Source organism: Lethenteron reissneri, unplaced genomic scaffold (assembly GCF_015708825.2).
Source record: "Lethenteron reissneri isolate LAM-NWPU_2019-01 unplaced genomic scaffold, ASM1570882v1 scaffold_1226, whole genome shotgun sequence".
Classification (NCBI taxonomy): domain Eukaryota; kingdom Metazoa; phylum Chordata; class Hyperoartia; order Petromyzontiformes; family Petromyzontidae; genus Lethenteron; species Lethenteron reissneri.
Genome location: NW_026890922.1, coordinates 1 through 27,452, shown reverse-complemented (window position 1 = coordinate 27,452; position 27,452 = coordinate 1). Strand labels below are relative to the sequence as shown.

The 27,452-nt window shown below is 52.4% G+C and overlaps 2 pseudogenes; one reads left to right on the top strand and one right to left on the bottom strand.

Annotated features, from left to right (window-relative positions):
• Positions 1-3,820: 3,820 nt before the first annotated feature.
• On the bottom strand, positions 3,821-16,258 carry LOC133361768 (transcriptional adapter 3-like; annotated as a pseudogene).
• Positions 16,259-16,725: 467 nt separating this feature from the next.
• LOC133361767 (actin-related protein 2/3 complex subunit 4-like) lies at positions 16,726-25,533 on the top strand (annotated as a pseudogene).
• Positions 25,534-27,452: the final 1,919 nt, after the last annotated feature.

Genomic DNA, 27,452 nt, shown 5'->3' with positions numbered 1-27,452 from the left:
GCTCGCTTCCCGTTCCTCTCCGTTGAACTCCTGTATTGTGTTTGTTGTGTTTGTTGTGACTTCGTGACGTACTCTCTGGTTCTTTCGGTAAAGTCACGTGGATAGAAACAATAATAACAGAACACGACGGTGAGGATGCTTGTGTTGCGACCGAAACGTCGTGTTCTTTTATTGTTTTTTTCTACCTACGTGACTTTACCGATAGAACCAGAGATTATGGATTCCTGCAGTCACGAAAGCTTCAAATCAACTTTGTGACTTCTTTACTGGAACCATCTGTGATGAAAAGAGCTTTAGACCTCATCGGATTCCTCCTCCTCCAGGATGAACAAAGATTCTGATTCTTTGCACGCCGTGAGCACCTCAACCACGGATTGTTATTTTAAAGGGCACCCCCAGCGGCAGGTTTATAAAACTAGTTTATTATACCAGGTAGGGCCAACTGAGCCTCAACCTGTAGCTCTTTTTCAGAAGCGACCTGGCTATCAGAAATGAAAGCTCAACGAAGTGGCCTTATCATCAGGTGGACATGGAAAGCAACGAAAAAACTCTGAACGTGTGATGTTGATTCTAAATGTGGAGGGGAAAAAACGGAGGACTCGGAGAAAAAAGATCCACGTGACCACGAGGAAAGAGACATGCAAACTACAAATATACTATTTAAACTATTTTAAAACTATTTAAAACTATTTTTTAACCAGGTAACGCCCACTTAACTATATATAGTTATTTTTCAGAAGCGACGTGGCTATCACAAATGATTGCTCAACGAAGTGGAGTCGGGAGAGTTGGGAGGAGAGCGAGGGGAGGGGAGAGTCGAGAGAGAATGGTTTTGTCAATGTTTGCCCAGGTGGTATGCTAACTTCGATTTTTAGAATGGAATTTGACACTCAAAGTTACGTGTTGTAGATTTTATGTTTGTTTTGCCAGACATCACGTTAGTCCGCTGCTGGGTAAATGGGGATCGTTGGCAATATTTGGCATTGAATTTTTTTTGTCTCGAGACAAAATCGTGGATGTTTGTCGTTGCAGCAGTTTTTATACCACATTTCAGTGTCTCCTGGCGACTGGGAATCGCACTTTTACCAATTGCACGCGACTTTTTTTGTTGCATTTCGCTGGCAAAGTTCGCCGTTATGTTGCAAGCCACCCCCTCCCCTTGGCTTACGGCTTCAATTAATCGAAACCCCGGTTTCAATGACAATATTCGTAAAACGTCACTCCAAGTCAATTAAATGCAACGGCGCCCCCTAGTGACATCATCGCTTACTTTGCAAGGAGGCAAACACCGGCGTCAGAATATTTACAATTTTTGGTTGTTTCACCAGGTAACCCCCACTGAGCAATTAACGCTCGTTTTTTAGACGGGACCTGGCCACAATTCTAGCTCAACTAAGTGGCTTGTCGTGTGGAAATTTACAGCAGCCAAATAATTCTAAACGCGTGACGTTGATTCTAAATGTGGAGGGGAAAACCTGGAGGACCTGGAGAATAAGCATAACCAGTAAAAACAAAGTTTTTCACTATAAATCCTTTATATGCGTGGCGGTTAGAGTCCTCTCGTCCTCTGGCTTGAGATGGCTGCCACCTATGGGTCAGATGATTGCATTGCACCATTAAGCAATTGGTAATTAAATATATTTTTGTCCTAAACAGTGTAAAATTTTGGAAAAAAAGTTTTCACGAACATTAATTGTCACGCACAACGAGTCTGTGTGGAAAATGTCAGCTCGATTGGATCACGGGAAGTGGGTTAAAAAACGACCAAAAGATTTGCACGGTCCTAAGCAAGCAAGCGAACTTAATATAAAGGATTTAAAAATCCACATGACCACGGGGAGAGACACCTTAAACTCCAAATATACAGCAGCACGCGTCAGGGTCGGGGTCGAACTCACGGCCTCCTGTACACCAGGCGAGGAAGTTAACATCTCCTCGCCACCGTGCTACCCACTACCCCACGTGGGCTCGGTGCGAGCAGTCCATGTCCTGCTTATTACATCATTGTCATTTTTGACATTTGTATTGCAGATTTAGTTTATACGTGTATGAAATATTTAGTAAAATTGAATAAACACATTCCCCGTTTGACTTTGCGTGATTCAATCGGAAATACAAATGAGATCGAGTCAGCTTAACACGTCGTGGGTTAGATCGCGTACATTTTTAACCGAAACGTCGGACTCGAATTGTAAACGTTGTAGTGAGTTTACTCTCCGACACACCGGTGTGCTATACGAGTAACTGGCAGGTTTTGTTTACGTGACAAACCTTACTAATTGGCCGTCTCGGGTGGTGGCAGGTTTTAACGACTTTTACGCGAAGTATCCCAAAACAACCTTTTATGGATGAGCTGTTAACGACCTCACTTGGTATACAGGTCGTGGATTTGAACCTGGGACCCCATGGCTCACAGCCCGGCACGTAGCTGTTAAGCTCAGCCAAGGTCATCACGTCACCTTTCGAAGTTGGCAAAAGTTCGTTTAGAGATTTGAACACAATCGCAGCTGCGATATCTACTGTGCCACAAGCGATTGGTGGATGAAAATGCCCTGGGTTCTTAAATGTTTTTATTATATAGTTGTATTTAAAATGAGAAAAAAGTAGAATTTGAACCGAGCACCCAACGAGATGTTGCCTACCTCGCCTGGTATGCAGGTCTTGGCTTCCATCCCAACCCCGACACCTGTTGTATATTTGGAGTTTGCATGTTCTCCCCATAGTCATGCGGATTTTTGTCCGGGTCCTCCGGTTTTTTTCCTCCACATTTAGAAACATGCATTTATAGAGTATTTGCCTGCTAGAAAATCCCACGCGATGAGCCGCTTCGTTGAGCTCTCATTTGAGAAAGCCAGGTCGCTTCTGAAAAACAGCTACGTAGCTCAGTGGCTCTTCCCTGGTAAAATAAAATGTTTAGTTGAATAGTTTAGTGTTTTTTAGAACTCACAGGGCCGAATGCTCACCACTTGGCCACCTTGCGACCTGCATCCGATACCACGTAGACTTCGGACCGTCCAACAGTAGCTGCCACGGTTTTTCATTTTTCACGGATGATGGCTTTTGGCTCTTGGCCAAAACTGCTTCCAGGCACGAACTGCCAAAATGTACCGGCTTCTTGCACAATCCTGCAATGTACAAACAATCCATCCATCACGTGCACACAGACTGACCCCATCGTTCCATCTCTTGGACATTTATGAGTGGTTAATGTTGAATGATAAGAAAAGTGAGTCCATAAGAGGTATTTTTTGGGTTAGATCACATAAATGTGTGTCATTAAACCAGCCACCACCCAACACAGCCAATTAAACAAGTATATATTATATTCTTGGGTATTTCGGTAAAGTCACGTAGATAGGTTCAAAGAAAATAACACAAATTTTATTTGAACCGATCTATGTGACTTTACCGAAAGACCCAAGAATATGAATTCCTGCAGACACGAAAGTTAAGTCAATATTTAATATTATGTATATTGGACGCGAAAGCCTTCGTGTTAAAAATAAAAGTGAAGCTTGGGCAGGACACATTAGTAGGGCAGGAAGGGATGATGACCGATGGTCAAGATTAACGACGGGGTGGCAACCAAAGTAGAAAACGATCCCTCCCCCCAGAAAGTTTGTCACTCGTCCCGGAGACATTAATTCCCACACAGTCAATTGGGACACACACTCGACACACAACACATTCGCCTGTGTACGATCTCACCTAACGCACTCGTTCACACGACCTTCGACTAATAATACACCACGCTCTTCTACGAGGCCGAGCTGCAGCCGTATTTAAAGCGGCACGTATTTGTGGGATTCACGGCAAGCGCTTGGGATTTCAAAAATATTTATTAAGTGTTCAGCAACTCGACATTGCTCTTGTTTTAACTTGTCATGTGCAACCCACGTGGAGCAGAACCACAGAACCGCACTCCGACGTCAACCACACACCAGGTACCAAAACTCAGGAACCAACCACACTCACGGACACTAAATCACACAGACGAGTACAAACCGACCACAAATACCAACCACCCGGGTACTGACCACACTGTTATAAACCACACATTGGTTGCGACCACACTCAAAGTGAAGTACAAACCACACACATACACGAAGGTAGAAACCACTCACACACCGACCACACCGCACGCACACGCTACTTGTGGAGGACGAGGCTATACACGCGTGGGGTCCCGATGGCTCGCCAAATATCCACAACCGAACGCCTAACACCTGCGCAAAAACCACAACCCCAAAACCTTCTTGCAAAACACTACCACTACCTCAATACACGGCACAGAACTACCGAGATACCCTAACCCCTTAAAACAGCACTAACCCTGCCCCCAACTCCTAATGATGTTACCTGTGAGGTTAATACCTGACCTTTTCTTAATGCTACGAGCACTAGCCGAGACTCTAAACCCTCACACCAATACCAATGCTGCCTTTTCCACTGCCACTGGGAAGCGTGCCGGTTTGTTCGCGAGCCAGGCAACTTGGCTCAGGCCGAATTCCCACACTGGCTTCACCGGGCCCAGCTGACCGACCTGCGTGCAGGGCCTCTGCTTGGCTCGCTTGCGAGCTGCACGCCGTTAGCCGGGCCCGCCCTTGGAAACCAGCGGTGGCATCGTGGCTTCAACGAGGAAGCGAGAGGTGTGGTGATTGGTGCCCATCGCTGAACTTAGTTTCGGGGCCGTGCACATCTAAAACACGGCTGAGAAGTATAAATCAAGACACTTACTTGGGAACTCCTAACACACACCAGGCCTGCATTATTTGTATCTCTTATCTCTTCCCTCCCAGGCCACAGGAGGGGATGGGATGTAATGTTAGAGGCCTCCAGGACCATTCCTGGGCCAATGAGCCGTCTTCTTCGGGGTCGTGGAAACGCAGCAAGACGATTGCCTAGCACCCTACCCACCGGGCATGTAACGGTGCATCGGGTTCAAATCGATTCCTGTGCTCAAGATGCACACGTTATCTAAATCGTGCGTGAGAAGTCGCGACTTGCGAACTATACAGACGACGCGCTCACGTTACAAGTGTCGGCGAGTGGGGGGTAAATAAAACTGTACAAACGAAAAGGAGGCAACGCGACGAGACGCTCAAAAACGAGACGAACTGACCGTTTAACGGAATCGCGAACCCGTCAAATCGCGACGCGACACACGCGAGGATCGGCACGCGACCGCCATCACCTCCACGCCCCCGGGACGCCAACATCTCCCCTCGCGGAAACAACGGCGCAGGCGCGAGCCCCGGAGGGCCGACGACGCGGTGATAACCTCTCTCCTCCCTCCCCCGCCCAACCCGTTGCCGTCCTCACGCATCCAGCAGCTTGAGGATGCTCTCCCTCTCCTTGAGCACCTTCCAGGCGTGCTCCTTCTCCTTCTTGGTGGGCGTCCGCTTCTTCTGCCGGGCGCCCATGATGCGCCGGTAGGCCTCCATCACCTCCGTGTCGGCCACGCGAGCGCGGGCGCGCAGCTCCTGACGCCGCATCTCCTCCCGCGCCATCCTGCCCGAGAAGACGCGTCACGGTACACGTCAACCCGAACCTCGGGGGCAGAGACACGTGTGTCCAGCGGTGGCGCATTCACCGCTTGTTGCAAGGATTGGCAGGTCAAGCCGCACCGGCTGGCCTGGTTAATACCGCCGGTGTATTAACCGTAATATACGAGTAATACAACCCCCCTGGGTTAACGTCGGGGGATTGCGTCCCTGTAAATGTGCGACAAAGAATATCAAAACGACGTCATTCGGAGCGGTTTACAGGGTAGCGGTACGGTGGTGGGGCGAGTGAAGGGACAACGGATAACGAGAAAGGACAGACGATGCTGTCGGCGACGCGAGTGTGTGGGGTTGAGGCGACGCAAATTGGGTAGCTGTGTTAGTAACACAACGACGATGTGCTTGCGAAATGACGTAAAAATGGAAAAACGTAAATCGGGGTGTTACTGTACAACGAAGAGGCTTGCTTCGCGATGGGACGTGAAGTCTCCCGTGATGTTATTTGACAAAAGCAGTAGGCTGTGTGCGCTGGAGTCGTCGGTCCATTAGTGCGAGATTAGAAAAATTACACCGCAAATTTACTTAAATTGGAACGACCAATAGAAACATCACCCCCTGCTGGCAGACCGGTGGCCACTTGCATGCCGGTGCCGTGTTCAGGTTCACACTGCACACGTTGGACAGCTGCCATTAGACGTTTTGAGCTACGTTACAGGCGCAACGTAATTGTAAGGATTGTTATTATTTATTAGAATATTACAGACTTTCCCGTTCCGAGACGTCTGCATCGTGTGGCTGTCCCCGTTCACCGCCGAATCTCGTGAATGCGCAAGCGGCTCGGCATTCATTCTACTTAGAGAGGCGTCATAGTAGCGCCGCTGTTTTTAAAGACGTCGCTACTCACGGCGGAGAACCGTAGCGACACGACCGCAACTTTACAATAGCTGGCGCCAAACTGTGCCACACACGCCCCTCCCGCGTGGCCTTTTAATTTTGAATCCGTTCTGATGACGTACGTAGTGTACGTCCATCGGAGCAGAATCGGAGGAAAGCTGATGACGTACGTCATCGGAATGGGTAAGGGTTAACAGACTTAAATGTATTCTCAAGCTTGTAACACGTGCATTGAATTGTGTAATGCTGTTGTTCCCAAAAATATAAAAACGACTCACACACAGTAGAGAACAAACAAACGGAGGTTAAAAAAGATATCACATTGACCGTCAAGCCAAGTGCTTGGGCCTGGGCACGTGAGTGGGATACGACGATAAGCGGCCAAGAACGTTGCCAGGGAAGGGAAGCGGTGTGCCGGGGAGGACGACCACCGCAGGGGCTAAGAGGAATGAAATCGACCCAACTGCCGGCACGACGTTGGCCATCAAAGCGAAACACCACGGGAGAGATGGCGACGGGCTTTGGGAGGTTCTCATCCAGCAGCGGATAGACGTGGTCCCATTGCGCGGATGATACGTCGCACGCAGCTAAGTTCACGTTGCCCATGCCACCGCGAGAGGCGCGAGCCGTTCACCACTAAGTTAAACAAAACCATTCATTAATTGATCCACGACTCTGAAATTGCGACAATTCAACAAATGTCCCAGTGGGATGAATCGATCCGCTCTGGTGGGGATGGGCAATCTGGTGAGGTGGCTTTAGCGGTAGAGCGAGCGGCTCACAACGGGAAGGTCATCAGGACAAATCCCGGTTGGGGTTTGCTCGGCGCATCATCCCTCTGGGGGCCTTATAAAACAAGTACCACTTTGTGGGAAAGTCAAACAGTTGGTTTGTTCTACGGACAGACACTCGTCCCCGCCATTGAAATGTAGAATTTCTACCACCGGCTCAAAGAGTTGTAAGCAGGAGATGTATGTATGCATGTTGAACTTCTTTCGCACTAATCGGAGGTGTGGGGGGGGGGAAGGACAGCAAACTAAACACAAAAAGCAGTCTGAGACGAGCACAAATGCACCAATGCTCATTTGAGTAAGCAGGGCCTCACCGCAGGAGGTCCTGCTTGCGTGCGCGGTTGTGCGCCGTGACGGCACGCAGCTCGGCCTGCCGCTTGCGCAGCTCGGCCAGAACCTCGTCCTCGGAGTCCTCCCCGCCGCGGCCCTCCGAGTCCAGCAGCCCCTGCGCCAGCAGCTCCTCCCGGATGCGCGCCTCCAGCGACTTGGTGTGCGGCACGCTGAGGTGGGCCAGCGCGCGCACACGCACGCACACGTACCAACGCACATCAGACACGTGAGGTCCTGCACGCCGGTACGGCGCTCGCAGGCGCACGTTACAAAGACAAAGATCCTCTGGGATAGAGATGAACAGACTGGTGGTTCAGGTGCTGTCAGTGAGCATGGGAATGGAATTTGGGTCACCAGGATCATTGCTGTGAGGGTCGCTCCTCTGCTCTGGCGAGATGTTAACTACGCGGTGGAGAGATGTTTAGTCTAACACGTAGGCTTTCGTGACCAATATTATCTGTAAGAGGTGTTTCGGGTTAGATCGCATGAATATAAATGTGTCGTTAAACCTGCCACCACCCAACACAGCCAATTAGTGAGGTTTGTCATGTAAACAAGGGGATTCAAGGTAATTGTAAATGTTATAGGTATACTCTCAAGCACACTAGTAACTAATTGACGAGATTTTAACGACCCCGCTCAGTACACAGGAGGTCGTGGGTTCGATCACGACCCTGACGCCTGCTGTATATTTGGAGTTTCCCCGTGGCCATGTGGATTTTTCTCCGGGTACTCCGGTTTCTCCCTAACATTTAGAAACGTGCGTTTAGAGTATTTTGCTGCTATAAATATCCACGTGATAAGCCACTTCGTTGAGCTTTCATTTGTGGCCAGGTCGCTTCTGAAAAAGAGCTACATAGTTCAAAAGGTTAACCACTCGCCATTGTTGCTTATGGCTCTCCTCCAGAGGCCTATCTTGACACTGCTGGTAACCAGTCCATCGAACAAACATGGAGCGATACAGATCCTCACACACACACACACACGCCTACCTGAAGGGCTTGGCTTGGCTGCGGGGGATGTGGCCGCCCCATCCCCTTCACTGGCCTTGCTGGCCAGTTCCGGGATCGGAGACTCCTCCATGGGTGAGATGATGTTCTCCTGCAAGGCGGACACCATCGTTACAACCAGCAGAGCCTTACTCTTTGGTTCTTTCGATAAAGTCACGTAGTTAAAAATACAAATCACGACCACCTCTACGGGGAGGGTTTTCACACATCTGTTCTGTGGTTTTCCCACCTGATGATGATGATTGCTTGTGTTGCAATCGAAACGTCGTGATTTGTATTTCTAACTACGTGACTTTACCGAAATAACTAAAGAGTATGGATACCTGCAGTTACGAAAGCTTCAAATCAAGATTCAGCAGAGCCTTGTGTGCTCAGCAACAATGCCATTGATATTTTTACCTGGGAAAGCCTTGCCGAGTCCTGAGACTCTGTTTAGGAGGGTCTTACTACTTTGGGTCCTTTGACCAATTCCATAAATGGCAAGTTTTGCATCCTTGCGAGAACCACAGTACCCACAGTAACCACAGGCACACAAGGGAGTAATATTTTCAAAACGTCCCCACGGATTTGAGAACCCACTGCTGTATTACCACTTTATGGCCATCTGGTGAATGAATACGAGTCATGACTCCACTGGCACTTTGAGATGTACTGCATCATGGGAGGGAGGCCATAAACCGGGGGTGGCCAACCTGTAAAAGGCCAAGAGCCAACAAGTACCCATGAGTTCTGAAAATAGCCAAGTGTGTATATTTTACATGTGTATATATAATGACAGTTTTCGGCAGACATTCATAATTATTTTCTACCACTGTGATAGTACGTTCTACGTTATGCCCCTTCGATAGAGCCACATGTGGGTGCACTGCTGGCTGTAAACAATAAATGACGGTGATGATGATCACACTACCGGCAGGAAGGGCCACAGTGAAGAACGTTGCTTTTTGCCCTGCGCGTGGCACCCACGGCCGTCGACAGCATATTCACGCCCGAGCAATCAGGTCGCACGAACGAATCGCCTGCTTATAATGTGGACGTCGTCTCTGGTTGCAGGCAACCAAGAAGCACAACCAATTGCTCAGGAGTGGACCCGGCCATTACCTCCACGAGGGCCTGCACCAGGCGCTGGGTGAGCGGCCCAAACGGGCACGCGTCCTCCGGCTGCTCGTTCTGCGTCCCCGCATCGTTACGCCGCATCAGGTTGTCCACCTCTGCACACGCACGCACAGTTCCTGCCGCGCTCCGGAAAAACGTCCGCACTGAGAATCCGACGGTGGCTGTGGCCACACACCTTTAAAAATTAGCGCTTCTGGTGCCAATGACCCCTGACCTGTGTTTCCCAGGGTGCCTTGGGTCCCCTTCTTCCTGTCGGCCGCGCTTGCAGGGCGAGCGCCGTCCCTCTGCTCCTCCTGCAGGTCCTCCTGCGCCCAGCGCTGGCAGTAGTGTTTGCCCAGCGGGGGGACCTGCCCTCCAACACACACACACACACAACAAAACACACCGACATGAGCCCACAACACGTTATATGAGCCCCGACTACAATCCCAACACAGATACTGACAGACCCCCAAAAACCATCCTTTTCTACGAAGCAGCAGTGATGCCACTACAGCGCTCATGCAAGGCGAGCTGCACGTAAAGCGTCAGAGGATCATTGGCAGGTCACAGGACAGACCCGTGTGTTATTGGCAGACTGACATGACTGGCAGATGCACCACGAGTGCTCCCAACTGCGCTACCTTGCAACGTTTTAGCCGCCCAGAACTCTGCCCGTTGTTATTGCTGGAGGGCGACAGCCTCCAACAGTCCAGTGGCATCCCTCACGAGCCTCCTCTACAGAGGGCGATCTTGACACCGCTGGCATCGGTCGGCGGCTAGTTCACTCAGCTCCACACCCGCCTGTACCAGATCAGCCCATTTCCTCTCTAGTCCGTGCCACATCAATTCATCCCCTCTATCCATCCAATCGAAAGCTGCTGGGGCAAGTGGTGGCTGGCATGGGCTACATGACCCAGCTAAAATAAGAACCCCCCCCCCCCCCCATTAAAGCCGAAACAGGCTGCTGGGGCAAGTGCTGATAGCGAGCACCTACGACGGCCCAGCCAACGCACACGTGCAATGAGCAACGCATGGAGATGGGGGGGGGGGGCAGCGCCTGGGACCGCCCGCCAGGGTGACTCCTGGGTGGGAGTTCACCTTGTAGTATTCGGCCTCATCCTCCGGAACCTTGAGCAGCTCCTCCAGGACTCGGATCTCCTCGGCCGTGATGTCGGCACAGTACGGCTCCACTGACGCCCAGAAGCTGTGCATCACGCGCAAAAGACAAAGATTCCCCTGTATAGCGTTAACAGACTGGTGGGGCAAGTGCTGTTAGCGAGCACCCTAATGAAGGCCATACAGCAAACAAACAGGTGGGTGGCCAGCACTACGCCTGGCTGCTATCGTCTCCCCAATGCTGATGCTTACACAACGCACCAGGAACCAATTAAAGGCTGAATCGCCCTAGGGGAGGCCCAGAAAGAGTTAAAATATTTATCAAGTGGGAATGTTACATAGGCCACCGGGTTTGTAGTGCAGTGAGCTAATAGTCTGTTGACAGGGAAGGGATCCTCGTTTTATTTTGTTGTGCGCACTTGAGAGAAAATACGGGTGTCCCTGTGTGTAACTATGTGTGTCGGCAAACACGTTCGTATTTGCGCACGCGTGCATATATGGCCGTGTACGTGTGTAATTGTATGCATGTGCGTGCATGTATGTATATGTGAGCGTGAGCCTACAGTTGCTTGTGCGCGCATACGTTCGTGAAATTGTGCATCAGTTTAACACATGGTAGGCTTTCGCGACCAATGTCATCCATAATAAAGTTTTTTTTGGGTTTTTTTGGGTTAGATTGCGTAAATATGAATGTGTCGTTAAACCTGCCACCACTCGACACGGCCAATTAGTAAGGTTTGTCACGTAACCAAAAACGTGCTAATTAGTTACTAGTTCAGCACACCGCTGTGTTGGAGAGTAAACCCGACGTTTAGTTGGTGGATGTGTGTGCTTCGGGCGTGTGTAAATGTGGGTTAAAAATGTGTGGATTTTTGTGCGCGCCATAGCATGCACGTATGCGTGTGCACGCGTGCGCGCATTTTGCGAGTACGCATGTGCGTGCTACGTGCGCGTGCTACCGGCTGGGCGCGTCGTTCTTGGGCGCCCGGGGCTCGTCCATCACGTCGTCTGGGAACTCGTACTCCTGGAACTTGGGCTGGAGGTTCTTGGTCTTGGGCCGCCCAGGCCCATGGCCCCCACCGCCTGCCCCCGCCCCGTGGGCGCCCCCCGTCCCCGCCGAGCCGTGCCTGCGACCCGCACCGACGGTCTCGGCATCGCTACCGGCACCACGCCGCCCCCCACCACCGGTCACTTTAGCGTCAGCAAACGACGGAAGGCCGAACCTCCCGAGGGGAGCCAGAGGTTGAGCCAGGCTCGTCCCATATTTCAGGTGACTTTGTGTCTCCAAAAACATCCTCGCGTTGTTGAATGAAAAACAACAACTTTGAAGGGCGTATTTTGTCTGACGCGCGAGCACGTGCCGGCCAATTTCTGGTCTAAACTTTGAATGAGATTTTTGCAGCCATCTCTGGCCAAGCAGCGTTCGGAGGAATTGACGGGTAGATGACATTCATTCAGATAAATGCAGATGATGTTTAAAACCAGGCATGAGCCACCGAAAAGAGGGGAAGATAAGAAAAGCCGATTGTTGTACCAAACTTCTACGATGCTCCCTGCGCCTTCACCAAACAGCACTGGCCAGCATGGTGAAGTATGGTCAAATTACCGCCACAACCCGTGTGGAGTGAGGAGGCCCTCAGCTAGCAGTGGGAAAAAGGGCTGGACAGTCTGTTCTCCTATAACACAGTAATTCCGTTCCTGAAGAACACCGCGTTATGGGAAAATCGCATTATAATAATTAATATATAATAGAGGGCGTAAAGCAGTACACAATAACACGTGAGATGCGTATGCAGGCCAAACAAAGATTGAGGCGCGTGGGTAGCATCTAGAAGCATCCAAATGCCTTGTGTGGTCACGCTACGACGAAGCAGCCGTACAGCTGCTTATTCCTACTCGCGCGACGTAGTTCCATTCTCTCTTTCATGTTATATCCAATTCACATCCGCGGCATAACAAAACATATGTTCCTTAATATATTCATGGCGTTATATCCAATTATCGTTATGATAACAACACGCTTAACGGGACAACAGACTGTACGTGTACACGAGAGGCATTGAGACGTTGTCAAGAGAAACCTGGGTCAGAAACATCAAGAAAGTCTAGGGATGAGTTGTGGATGAAAACATTTAGGATTTTGGGATATTTAAGGACAATTTCACACCTCTTTTGGGGTTTTCAGATCTTTTACATTTTCTGCTCGTGATAAACGTCTCCGTGCAAACACAAGCGGGGTCACCCACCGCGCCCATGAAGTCGCGTTTGGTAGGAGACGCGCGCGCAAGTGAGATGGCGTCAACCCCTTATCAGTGCCTACCTTATTAGACCAATTCATAACTTATTGGTCAACTCGTGGCCTTATAAATCTCAACGTTCATCCCACAAAGTCCCATTACAAGGGAGAAACACAACGAAGACACTTTTTTTGTCCGTATTGAAACGGCTGTACGCCATATGGAACTCAAAACTAAATTTCCCTGTACAAGAATACGGGTAAACGGTATGGGTTGACAGGTATGATTATTGTGTGTAGTTTCGAAGACTGGCTGGTAGTAAGGTCCCCCGCAAGCACTCACCCATGGCTCCCCTTGCTGTCCGGCTTCTGTTTCTTGGGTTTGCTGCCTCCGTGCTTGCCTGTGGAGGATGCCACGTGCTCGGCCGCCTTCGTGAACTTCTTATCGCCCTTACGATCCTGCCAGTCGGTCAGGATCTGTGCGGCACCACAACAGAGGGGGGGGGGGCAAGGGAGGGGTCATGGTCATGGTGCCATACCTTTAAACCCCTTATGAGTGCCTACCTCATCACAGACCAATTTAGACTTTATTGGTCACCCCATGCCCTTATAAATCTCAACGTTCATCCTACAAAGTCTCACCACAAGGGAGATACACAAACAAATAGACCAAAAAAAATGCCTGTATTGAAACGGCTGTACGCCGTATGGACCTGAAACCTCCCTGTACAAGAATACAGGTAAACCGTATGAGTTGACAGGTATGCAAATGCATTCGTGGCTCAAAACACGACTGAAAGATCCCCTTAACCAGCCGCGCCTCGCGACCCCTCATCACCTGGGTCTCTCCCTGCACCTCATTAGGACCACCAGCTCACTCATCACCATCCCCTCATCTGTGTCACACCACTCTCCTCACTTGCATCTCTCGTCTGCTCACCCCATGTCTCTGCTCACCCTTTATTCACCGGGGTCTCAGTCTGTTGGTCCCTCCCCTCACTCCTCCACTCTCTCTCCTTACTTGGGATCTCTTCCTTCACTTATCCTGTCCCACTCCTGGATTTCTTCTCTTCTGACCCCTGCACTCTCAACCCTCTCCTCGCCTGGATCTCTCCTCCGCTCATCCCATCTCTCCGCTCACCCCTCCACTCTCTCCTCACCTGGGATCTCCTCCTCCTCCACTCATCCCATCTCTCGCTCCCCAGCCCGGTTCTACCCCAACACCTCCACCACCACCGACCACCCTCAACCCCACCACCACCACACCTGGATCTCCGTCTCGAGGTTGCGCAGGCGGCGCGACGCCGCTGCCAGCAGAGTCTCGAGCTCGAGCTGCAGCGTGTCCAGCTCCTCGGGGCCCACGCCGTCCTCGGCCGGGCGGCTCAGCACGGCCGTGTAGCGCGGGCACTGCCGCGTGTGCTCCACGGCGCGGAAATCGTGGAACTCCAGCGGGCACTCCTTGAGCTCGCTCATGGCGACCGCGGCTCCCCGCCCCCCACGTACGCCTTCAAGAGACACCACACACACAGGATCTTTATACCGTACTGGAGGAATCCGATGAGCTACGAAGCTTTTTTTTTTTAGACAGACGCCCAGACGGCGCACTTAAACACCGGTTCCCACACACACAGCACAACACTCACAAGTCTCAGAAAACTCGCTCAGTTCACACACCACAGCACGGCTCCCCAAGTCCAGATCCTGCTCACTGGGATCCCAACCCCACAAGGCGGTCACAGAGACCCAGGGCCCACGCTCACCCAGACCCCAACCCCACAAGGAGGTCACCGAGACCCAGGGTCCACACTCACCCAGATCCCAACCCCACAAGGCGGTCACCGAGACCCAGGGTCCACACTCACCCAGATCCCAACTCCACAAGGTGGTCACAGAGACCCAGGGCCCACACTCACCCAGATCCCAACCCCACACTGTGGTCACAGGGACCCAGGGCCCACACTCACCCAGATCCCAACCCCACAAGGAGGTCACCGAGACCCAGGGTCCACACTCACCCAGATCCCAACCCCAAAAGGCGGTCACCGAGACCCAGGGTCCACACTCACCCAGATCCCAACTCCACAAGGTGGTCACAGAGACCCAGGGCCCACACTCACCCGATCCCAACCCCACACTGTGGTCACAGGGACCCAGGGCCCACACTCACCCAGATCCCAACTCCACAAGGCGGTCACCGAGACCCAGGGCCCACACTCACCCAGATCCCAACTCCACACTGCGGTCACAGGGACCCAGGGCCCACACTCACCCAGATCCCAACCCCACACTGTGGTCACAGAGACCCAGGGCCCACGCTCACCCAGATCCCAACTCCACAAGGAGGTCACAGGGACCCAGGGCCCACGCTCACCCAGATCCCAACCACACAAGGCGGTCACAGGGACCCAGGGCCCACGCTCACCCAGATCCCAACTCCACAAGGAGGTCACAGGGACCCAGGGCCCACGCTCACCCAGATCCCAACCCCACACTGTGGTCACAGAGACCCAGGGCCCACGCTCACCCAGATCCCAACTCCACAAGGAGGTCACAGGGACCCAGGGCCCACGCTCACCCAGATCCCAACTCCACAAGGCGGTCACAGAGACCCAGGGCCCACGCTCACCCAGATCCCAACCCCACACTGTGGTCACAGGGACCCAGGGCCCACGCTCACCCAGATCCCAACCCCACAAGGAGGTCACAGAGACCCAGGGCCCACGCTCACCCAGATCCCAACCACACAAGGCGGTCACAGAGACCCAGGGCCCACACTCACCCAGATCCCAACCCCACAAGGTGGTCACAGAGACCCAGGGCCCACGCTCACCCAGATCCCAACCCCACAAGGTGGTCACAGGGACCCAGGGCCCACACTCACCCAGATCCCAACCCCACAAGGTGGCCACAGAGACCCAGGGCCCACGCTCACCCAGATCCCAACTCCACAAGGCGGTCACAGAGACCCAGGGCCCACGCTCACCCAGATCCCAACCCCACAAGGAGGTCACAGAGACCCAGGGACCACACTCACCCAGATCCCAACCCCACAAGGTGGCCACAGAGACCCAGGGCCCACGCTCACCCAGATCCCAACTCCACAAGGTGGTCACATGGACCCAGGGCCCACGCTCACCCAGATCCCAACTCCACACCGTGGCCACAGAGACCCAGGGCCCACACTCACAGGGACCCAGGGCCCACGCTCACCCGGCCCGCAGTCCCCACTGCCCGCGGTCCCCTCTCGCTCTGCCTCTCGGCCGCTTTCTTTCCGCGCGCGCCACAGCCAATCGCAGCCGCCTCCGCGTGTCACGTGCCGCCCATTGAGCCAATCGAAGGTGGGGTTTGTTAATCCGTATTACGTTTTCAAATACGCGGTTGGGTCGTGCAGCCGGTCACGCGGTGCGATTGGACCAATAGCGTTCGCGAATGGGGGCGGGTTTCGCCTTATACGGGGTATGTTTTTAAAATACGCGGCGTTCCCCATTACACGCATAGGGGGGGCGCCTAAAGTAAAGTGTGCCGCTTTAATTACAAACAGATAATTTCTCATTTTACGCCATCGCTGTGCAACTACATGGTTTACAGTTAATTTACAAGAGTAAAGCAGAAGCCACCAGATAGACATGTCTGAATTCAGCAACAATTGTTGGTAATTGTAGGAATATAAACAATTGTAGGGATTCTACCCCCCCCCCCGGCGCCAGGGCAAAGTGGTTCGGTCCGTGCCTCGTGGGGGGGGGGGGGGGGGTCAATCAGGCGGGGCGCGCATGCGCAGTGAGCGCGCGGCACGGGAGGAGACGGAACGCAGCCATGGTGAGGGCGCGGCGGGGCCGCTTCGGGTCGTTTCGTGCGTTTCGTGGGCGATAAATCGCCCCCGGTCGGGGCTGCGAGGGCCACCGGCCACGGCCCGGGGCTCGGTGGCGCGGGGCTCGGTGGCGAACTGGCGGACTGCGCGGCCTCGTCCCCGCAGTCGTGGAGCCGTGGGAGCGGCGCGCGGGCGCGGCCGCGATTTTAGCTTCCGCGTTCCGCTGCGTTCACTACGAGAGTAGTGGTGGTGTAGTGCACTACCAGTGGTGGTGGTGGTGTAGTGCACTACTAGTGTGGTGGTGGTGTAGTGCACTACTAGAGTGGTGGTGTAGTGCACTACCAGTGGTGGTGGTGGTGTAGTGCACTACTAGAGTGGTGGTGTAGTGCACTACCAGTGGTGGTGGTGGTGTAGTGCACTACCAGTGGTGGTGGTGGTGTAGTGCACTACTAGAGTGGTGGTGTAGTGCACTACCAGTGGTGGTGGTGTAGTGCACTACCAGTGGTGGTGTAGTGCACTACGAGAGTTCTGATGGTGTAGTGCACTACCAGTGGTGGTGGTGTAGTGCACTACGAGAGTGGTGGTGTAGTGCACTACCGTGGTGGTGGTGTAGTGCACTACCAGGGTGGTGGTGTAGTGCACTACCAGTGTGGTGGTGGTGTAGTGCACTACCAGTGTGGTGGTGTAGTGCACTACCAGTGGTGGTGGTGTAGTGCATTACGTGTGGTGGTGCTGTAGTTCACTACGAGAGTGGTGGTGGTGTAGTTCACTACGAGAGTGGTGGTGGTGTAGTGCACTACTAGTGTGGTGGTGTAGTGCACTACTAGTGTGGTGGTGTAGTGCACTACGTGTGGTGGTGCTGTAGTTCACTACGAGAGTGGTGGTGGTGTAGTGCACTACCAGTGTGGTGGTGGTGTAGTGCACTACCAGTGTGGTGGTGTAGTGCACTCCATTGTGGTGGTGTAGTGCACTACCAGTGGTGGTGGTGTAGTGCACTTCCAGTGGTGGTGGTGTAGTGCACTTCCAGTGGTGGTGGTGTGCACTGCGAGGGTGGTGGTGGTGGTGGTGTAGTGCACTTCCAGTGGTGGTGGTGTAGTGCACTACCAGTGTGGTGATAGTGTAGTGCACTACGAGAGTGGTGGTGGTGTAGTGCACTACCAGTGGTGGTGGTGTAGTGCACTACGAGAGTGGCGCTGTTATCAAGTGCCCGCTACATCGTCCCGGGTAGCCGCTCGAGCCGAGGCGGCGCGTGATTCGTGCGGCGGCGATTGTGGGTCTCCAGTGCAGGAGCGGATGTCGGTGTTCCGAGTGGTCGCTGCCTCTGGCCACATCGCCACTGCGTCATCGGAAACTGAGAGAGATTAGAGTTTGGTTGGGTCGTGCTTGCAATTCCATACCTGTCAACCCCTTATTACAGACTATGTCAGACTTGATTGGTCACACTTATAAATATCAACGTTTATCCTACAAAGTCCCATCACAAGATATAAACACACAAATAGGCAAATATATATATATATTGCCAGTATTGAAACAGCTATGCCGTATGGACCTAAACTAAATTTCCCTGTACAAGAATACGAGTAAACCATAATATGGCTTGACAGATATACAATTCAGCCCGTTATCCCTCCTGGGGTCGATAAAACAACATAAGCAATCTTTGGGTATCGTCAACAGTGCGTTTCCCACGTGATAGACTCACGGCCCGCTATCAGGGAATGTAATATTTTCGCTTTTTTAACGCGTTCAGTGCTGTGGAATGGGTGACCACCAAAGAGTAACAGACAGCCGCTGCTGCTACTGCTGTGGGTGGCCCTGTGGGGGCGACACGATCTGCAGAGGACGGCGCATCAAACCCATTTAGTTTAAGTTAGTTTGATGTAACCAGGTGGGAAGGTGAACAAGAGGCGTGAGATGAGTCTCATTTGCAAGAGCTATCCCGGGGGCATTAGTCTGACGATTTCCGCAAATTGCTGAATCCCATTTGAGTAATGTGTGGGCGATTTTGGAATTTGTCAAATGTGTACACGTTAGATATTTAACGCTTACGATTGGCATCAGGGGGTGTGGTTTGGTGGGGGTCCTTAACGTCCAATGTGAAGCATGCTGCTCCGGCTATTATTATACCCGCAGTATTAATCAGGGCGGCCGCTGCATTAAAAACTACCAACCTCTGCAACAAGCAGCGAACGCCTATTGCCACAAGGACATGCCGCCGGCCCCCACGCTACTCCACGATACACTACTTGTTTAAAACCATCTGAGAGCCAGCTGAGTGGTCAAGTCAATGGTTGCATTGTACGTCTTATGATGCGCACGTGCCCACGTTCCCCCTGCCTTTAAATCTGCACTGACCGGCAATGTGGGGGGGGGGGGAAGTATGGTCAAATAACCCGTGCTGTGCGGCACGCCGCGTCGAGGAGGCTGTCCATGTGTGTAGTGTAAAGGAGACGGTATTTTGAAAATGCAAAAACTTTTGTCAATAAACAGTGTGGCCTTCGAAGTAATAAACAGCAGTAGGTGACGTGTCAAGCAGTGGCCCTGCACCGCACGTAGGCCACAGGTAGCGTCTCACCTCTCCCCGTTGCCTACTACATATATACATATTCCTTATAAGGCAGTGTTATTACCTTGCTGGCTTTGTCAAGGAGTGCACGAACCATCACGCAAACGCCAGAACAGAGGTCGCGACCGAGTACCCGATACCCGTACCCTACCCGATACCCAGCTACCCGTACCCAGCCGGGTACGGGTACCCGTTTGCGACCCTGGTGCGGCTGGGTACGAGTAAGGAATCAAAACCCGTTTGCGACCTCTGTGCCAGAATCATCCTTGGATAACAAATCGAAGAAAGACGGTGGGGTCACTGCATCGTGCGGCGCTTTCGGATGCCCTTATTCAGCAGTCTGGAATGGTCTTCCGATATTAGGAAGCCACTGGAGCTATGCACTTTTCAATCTACATTGAAAGCTAATTTATTTATTACTGCTTTTTGTGTTTAGTTTGTTATCCTTCCCCCGCACCTTCGATTAGCGTGGTTGGCTACGTACGGTGCGAAATAAGTTCAACATACAGTATATGCATACAAACCCTAGGCGCAGTCAATACAGTTTTGACACAGTCAATTATCAGATTGTGCAGAGACCTGATAAATGACTTTCCCGATGGTACCCCCAATGATTTGAGGGTCTAAGACGGGAAGCACAAGGACCTTACAAACACGGAACTCCTCTCTAACTTCCTAATAAGCGGCTGAACTGCCCTCTTTAAATGCCCACGCAAAAGCGACGTTACGAAGCGTTGGGGCTGATGTGATATGTCCACATCTTAACCGCATCCCCACTCGGTTGGCTGATTGGGTGGGTGCCCCTGTGGTCGAGGTGAGTGGCAGCAGTGATGAATACCACGACGAGGTCCCGGAGTTTACGTATCTTGGAGCCACTTTAAGCCGTTGGTTCCACCCAATATCAACAGGGAGAGCGACGCTTTGCTCACCCCACCGGCAGTGTGGCGTTTGAACGTAGTATGGATGGGATGTAACAGGCTGGTTGAATGAACGCTCAACATAGGAGGAAGAATTAACAGGGTAAATATATATGAAGATTGACCATGATAATAGCTATAGAAGGGTGATAAGGAAACGACTGTACGTCGGTGAGCGAGTGATGGGAGCATATCGGTGAGTGTCGGATCATCAATTTACTCGGTATACACAAACCATTCGCTGAGACCTGAAATAAACTTGGGAGGACCCTCGTAAAAAAAAGTCATGAGTCTCAGTGAGGCTGTCCTGACCAAAATAAAATACGTAATAGTCAACAATAGCGCTTTCTGCCTGTGTGCGCGTGCGCCTTGATGCACGCGTGCGTGTGTGTGGTACAGACGGCGACTCTGCGGCCCTACCTGAATGCGGTGCGTGCCACGCTACAGGCCACACTCTGCCTGGAGAACTTCTCCTCGCAAGTCGTGGAGCGGCACAACAAGCCCGAGGTGGAAGTGAGGTACGTGGTCCCTCCTGCTCCCTCCCTCTTGCTCCCTCCTTCCTGCTGCCTCTCATGCTCCCTCCTGCTCCCTGCTCCTGCTCCCTCCTGCTCCCTCTCTCCTGCTCCCTCCTGCTCCTCCTCCCTCCCTCTTGCTCCCTCCTCCCTCCCTCCCTGCGGTTTCCTCATGCTCCCTCCCTCCTGGTCGCCCGTGCTCCCTCCCTCCTGCTCCCTCCCTCTTGCTCCCTCTTGCTCCCTCCTGCCTCCCTGCGGTTTCCTCATGCTCCCTCCCTCCACCTGCTCTTCTTACCTCTTCCACCTGGACTGGAAGCTGCAGCACTGAGTTCAATGAATTTATTTAAACAACGTTGTCAGAGGCAGTGCTATAAGAGGTATGCCTGCACTGAGGTGGCTAGATTGAGATGCCTATGCTGAGGTGGCTATGCTCGGGTGGCTTTCCTGCGTTGCCTATACTGATGTGGCTATGCTGAGATGACTATCTTAGTGGCTGTACTCAGGTGGCTATGCTGAGGTGGTCAGACTGAGATGGCTATGCCGAAATAACTAGACTGAGGTGGCTAAACTAAGTAAAAAATATAATTTGAACATCCATATTATTAAATAGGCGCTGGGAATGGGTACATACAAAATAAACACGATTCAGGATATCTTATTTTGGAATGTAGTTCATAAATACATTGATTAGAGAACACACGCAGGTTAATGATGTCATCCAAACTCTTAATAAAGGGTGAGTGGATGTGGGCAGGATGTGTCATGGCTAAAAAGAATGGTGGTGGACAGCGGTGAATGACGGAGTGGCTCCCCCGGGATGGAACGTCCACCGAGGAGATGGAGTGATGAAATCCTTTCGTGTGCACACGATGGATGGATTTATTGTCTTTGCGGGATCGTGAGAGGCAGCAACGGCTTGAGAGGATTTCATCCGGCAGTAGATTGAGCACGACTGACGATGAGTTGGGACGGGCAGAGGTTTTTAATCGGCAAGATAAAGTGGGTCAAGGAAGAGAGGTTACGTCCAAATTAGAAATCGTTTGCCAACATGGGAGGACGATCGCGTTCACCCGGGGCTCTCGTCACCAGACGGGGAAGAGACTTGGCCAGGAATGGGAATGGCCGGAGAGCGCCTGCGAGTCGTCGAGCGAGTTGCCTGCGTGCTCTGACTTGTCATTGTTGCCGGGGCGCTCGGTCACACGATCGGGTCGTGCGCTCGTGATAACTTCGACTTGGGCCCGCCGCCAGCGCCGCAACAAGCGGTGGCGCTTGGCGCAGGTGAAGCGTGCAGCGTCGCACCGCCAGTCCCCGCCCCGCAGCGACCCCCGAGAGCCCGGGAAGCCTGTTGCGCGTTACAAGCTAAAATTATACTCTTAGGTTTTTTTGGTAAAGTCACGTAGGTAAAATATTATAATAAAATAATACTGTATCAAAACTTGATACAGTAAATTTGGCTGTGATGGTCCTACCTGAAGACGGAGACTTGTTTCCACCGAAACGTCGTGATTATATTTAGTTATTTTCATTTATTATTATTATTATTTTATTATTATTATTTTTACCTACGTGACTTTACCGACAAAACCTAAGAGTATGAATCCTTGCAGTCACGAAAGCTTCAAATCTAGAATTAAGCTAAAATAATATATTATTCCAAGTTCACACCACTGTATATTCTATTAAAGTAACAAATAAGCAGATAGTTCCACCTCCTTCACGCGTCTGGGAGAGCTTTAATCCAGTTGGAATTGGTTCAACGCGAAACAACTGTGGGCCATTTTGAGAATTCATTGTCTCCAAATATGCTTGAACCAATGCTGGTGAACTGCCAGATGTTTATAGACAGGGGACCCTCTCCATTAGATGTGGGTCCTCATGTACATTCTGGAGTTGCACCGCAGATAGATTCAATAAACTTGCACCGTTGAAGGACGTGTGGATTAGCCTTGTTCAGTCGTAGATGCTGGTCACGTTCCTGAAGTCATAGAACACAGGGAGCCAGCACTTATAACTATGCAACTGCTCCATAATATTGGTCGCGAAAGCCTACGTGTTAAACTATTCAACTACTGTTTAACCTATGTTTTATTTTACCAAGGAAGGCCCACTGAGCTATTTATATCTTTTTCCGAAGTGACCTGGCCACAAATGATTGCTTAACGAAGTGGGTTCTCACGTGGAAATTTATAGCAGCCAAATAATCAAACGCCTATTGATACTAAATGTAGAGGGAAAAACTGGATGACCCGGATAAAAGCCACAGGAAGAGAGACATGCAAAATCAATATACACAGGCTTCAGGGCCTGGATCGAACCCACAACCTCCTGTATATCAGGCAAGAGCGGTAACATCTCGCCACCGCAGAGCTTCTGATCATGGACGAACTGTCGTGTACACATGTATACTGCTGGTGGTCAGAAGTGGCGAGCGGAGTGAGGAGACTCGCACCGTTGTGTGAACGGACCTCGTGCTGGCTGTCAGACCCCACAGCTCCCGAAATACAGACACACACAACGGTGAATACAGGGAAAGCCCGGCAACGTTGCTCAGTGGGGAGAAACAGCAGCTCCACGTCAAGGTTTCACCTCCTGGTTGGAGGTTGATTTGGCCCATCATACTTCGGGATGTGGAATTTCCACCAGTGGCTCAGGGCTGTGAAGCAGAGATGAGCACCAATGGCTCAATGTTCATCTGAGGAGCAGGAAATCACCCTGACAGAGCGAGAGTTTTATCTCACCGTAAGCGGGTGACGGCACTTTGCCGAACCGCACCACGTGGACCCTCGCGCGCGGTTAACGGCCGCCGTCCCCGTGCTGCCCCGAGCAGGAGCGGCAAGGAGCTGCTGCTGCAGCCCGTGATGATCAGCCGCAACGAGAAGGAGAAGGTCCCTCATCGAGGGCTCCATCAACTCCGTGCGCATCAGCATCTCCGTGAAGCAGGTACCGCTCGGGGGCTCGCGCGCACGCACCCGGCCCCCGCGTTGGCCTCGCGTTCAAATGCGCCCCCCGTGTCCCGTGCGGGCCCTGACACGCACCTTGCTCCCGCCCCCCCGCCACTCTCCCCAGGCCGATGAGATCGAGAAGATTTTGTGCCACAAGTTCATGCGCTTCATGATGATGCGGGCGGAGAACTTCTTCATTCTACGGCGCAAACCTGTGGAGGTAACCCCTCACCGCTCGCCGCCCCCCTCACCACTCGCCCCCCATCCTCGCCTCTCACCTCCCCGCATCTCCTCGCCCTCAAACACACGTCTCAGCTTCCTCACCCCTCTCCAAAACCTCTAAACTAACTAAACTAAACTTTTTATTTCACCAGGTAAGGCCCCTACTGAGCTATGTAGCTCTTTTTCAGAAGCAATCCTGGCCACCACAAATGATGGCTCGGCGAAAGTGGCTTGTCGTCGCATGGGAATTGACAGCAGCCAAATACTCTCAACGCGTGGTGACGTTGATTGTAAAATGTGGAGGGAAAAAACCGGAGGACCCGGAAAAAACTCCACGCGACCGCGGGGAGAGAGACACGCAAACTCCAAATATACAGCAGCAGGCGTCACGGTCGGGATAGAACCCGCGACCCTCTGCATACCCGGAGAGGTGGTTAACATCTCCTAGCCACCATGGTGCCCTCCTCACCCCTCTAACCCTCCCTGCCTAACCTCTTAGCCCTCACTTTAGTCGTCACACTTCACCCCCCTGTGTCACCCTTTTCTCTTAATTCCTCAACCTTATTCCCGTGTCTCACCTATTCACCTGTGGCATAGGGGTGTGTGTGTGTGTGTCTGTATTTACAGCTCGTGAGAGATTGAGCTGGTAGTGCGTGGTGTCACACAGTGTTAGTGCTGTGCGTGTTGTGTTTATGGCGGAGTGCACACACGACGGCGCGTGTGGTGGTGTGCGACCGACTTGGAAGCGAATTTGCTGCTCCGACGAGCACTTACGCGGCGCTCGCATCCTGCATGAAGCCCCTAGACCAGTGCTGGAAACTCCACATTTCTACGGTGGGGCTGAGACTGTATCGGACAACCGCTGTTGACTCCCCCCACGTAATCGGTACTCGTTTACAGTCAAGCCGCAGTTCCTCCATGACTTGAAAACTCGCATCCGTTTCCCCATTTTCTTAAGAACCAAAACCTTGGACCATCGTCATTTTCTAATAACTATCGGCTATATCCATGCTGCCATTTTTTTAAAGCAAAAAAACTCGTTGACAGACTACAGATGCAGGAACAATCTGTAGTCTGGAAGACTTGTTGACAATCAACCGGTCTGGAATTCTACCCCCCCTTTATAGCACTGAGACACAGTGTGCCGTGTGGCATGTGCAGTGTCACGTAGACGATGTGCGCTGTACGCTGTGCGCTGTACGGTGTGTCCTGTACGCTGTGCGCTGTACGCTGTACGGTGTGCCATGTGCGATGTACGGTGTGCCTTGTACGCTGTGCCGTGTGCGATGTGCCGTGTGCGGTGTACACTTACACCTGCTACATCGAAAACGGCGTCTTCCCCCCCTCCCCGCTTTTGTGGGCGCTGCGCAGGGCTACGACATCAGCTTCCTCATCACCAACTTCCACACGGAGCAGATACAAGCACAAGCTGGTGGACTTCCTCATCAACTTCATGGAGGAGATCGACAAAGAGATCAGCGAGATGAAGCTGTCCGTCAACGCCCGCGCTCGCATAGTGGCCGAGGAGTTCCTAAAAAACGTGAGGCTATCACCGAGACCCCTCACTGAGACTCACCATCACCGAGACTCATCACAGAGAGACTCACCACCTCAGAGACTCACCATCACTGAGACTCACCATCACAGAGACTCACCATCACTCAGACTCACCATCACAGAGACTCACCACCACAGAGACTCACCATCACAGAGACTCACCATCACTGAGACTCGCCACCACTGAGACTCACCACCACTGAGACTCACCACCACTGAGACTCACCACCACTGAGACTCACCACCGCTGAGACTCACCACCGCTGAGACTCACCACCACAGAGACTCACCATCACAGAGACTCACCAACACTGAGACTCACCATCACTGAGACTCACCACCACTGAGACTCACCACCACTGAGACTCACCACCACTGAGACTCACCACCACTGAGACTCACCACCACAGAGACTCACACCACTGAGACTCACCATCACTGAGACTCACCACCACTGAGACTCACCACCACTGAGACTCACCACCACTGAGACTCACCACCACAGAGACTCACCATCACAGAGACTCACCACCACAGAGACTCACCACCACAGAGACTCACCATCACAGAGACACCACCACAGAGACTCACCACCACAGAGACTCACCATCACTCAGAGACACCACCACAGAGACTCACCACCACAGAGACTCACCACCACTGAGACTCACCACCACTGAGACTCACCACCACTGAGACTCACCACCACTGAGACTCACCACCACTGAGACTCACCACCACTGAGACTCACCACCACAGAGACTCACCACCACAGAGACTCACCACCACAGAGACTCACCACCACTGAGACTCACCATCACAGAGACTCACCACCACAGAGACTCACCACCACTGAGACTCACCACCACTGAGACTCACCACCACTGAGACTCACCACCACTGAGACTCACCACCACTGAGACTCACCACCACAGAGACTCACCACCACTGAGACTCACCACCACTGAGACTCACCACCACAGAGACTCACCACCACAGAGACTCACCACCACTGAGACTCACCATCACAGAGACTCACCACCACAGAGACTCACCACCACTGAGACTCACCACCACTGAGACTCACCACCACAGAGACTCACCACCACAGAGACTCACCACCACAGAGACTCACCACCACTGAGACTCACCACCACTGAGACTCACCACCACAGAGACTCACCACACAGAGACTCACCACCACAGAGACTCACCACCACAGACTCACCACCACGCAGACTCACCACACAGAGACTCACCACCACAGAGACTCACCACCACAGACTCACCACCACTGAGACTCACCACCACTGAGACTCACCACCACTGAGACTCACCACCACAGAGACTCACCACCACTGAGACTCACCACCACTGAGACTCACACCACAGAGACTCACCACCACGAGACTCACCACCACTGAGACTCACCACACAGAGACTCACCACCACAGAGACTCACCACCACGGAGACTCACCACACACAGAGACTCACCACCACAGAGACTCACCACCACAGAGACTCACCACCACAGAGACTCACCACCACAGAGACTCACCACCACTGAGACTCCCACCACTGAGACTCACCACCACTGAGACTCACCACCACTGAGACTCACCACCACAGAGACTCACCGCCACTGAGACTCACCACCACTGAGACTCACCACCACTGAGACTCACCACCACTCAGACTCACCATCACAGAGACTCACCACCACAGAGACTCTCCATCACTGAGACTCACCATCACAGAGACTCACCATCACTGAGACTCGCCACCACTGAGACTCACCACCACACTGAGACTCACCACCACTGAGACTCACCACCACTGAGACTCACCACCGCTGAGACTCACCACCGCTGAGACTCACCACCACAGAGACTCACCATCACAGAGACTCACCAACACTGAGACTCACCATCACTGAGACTCACCA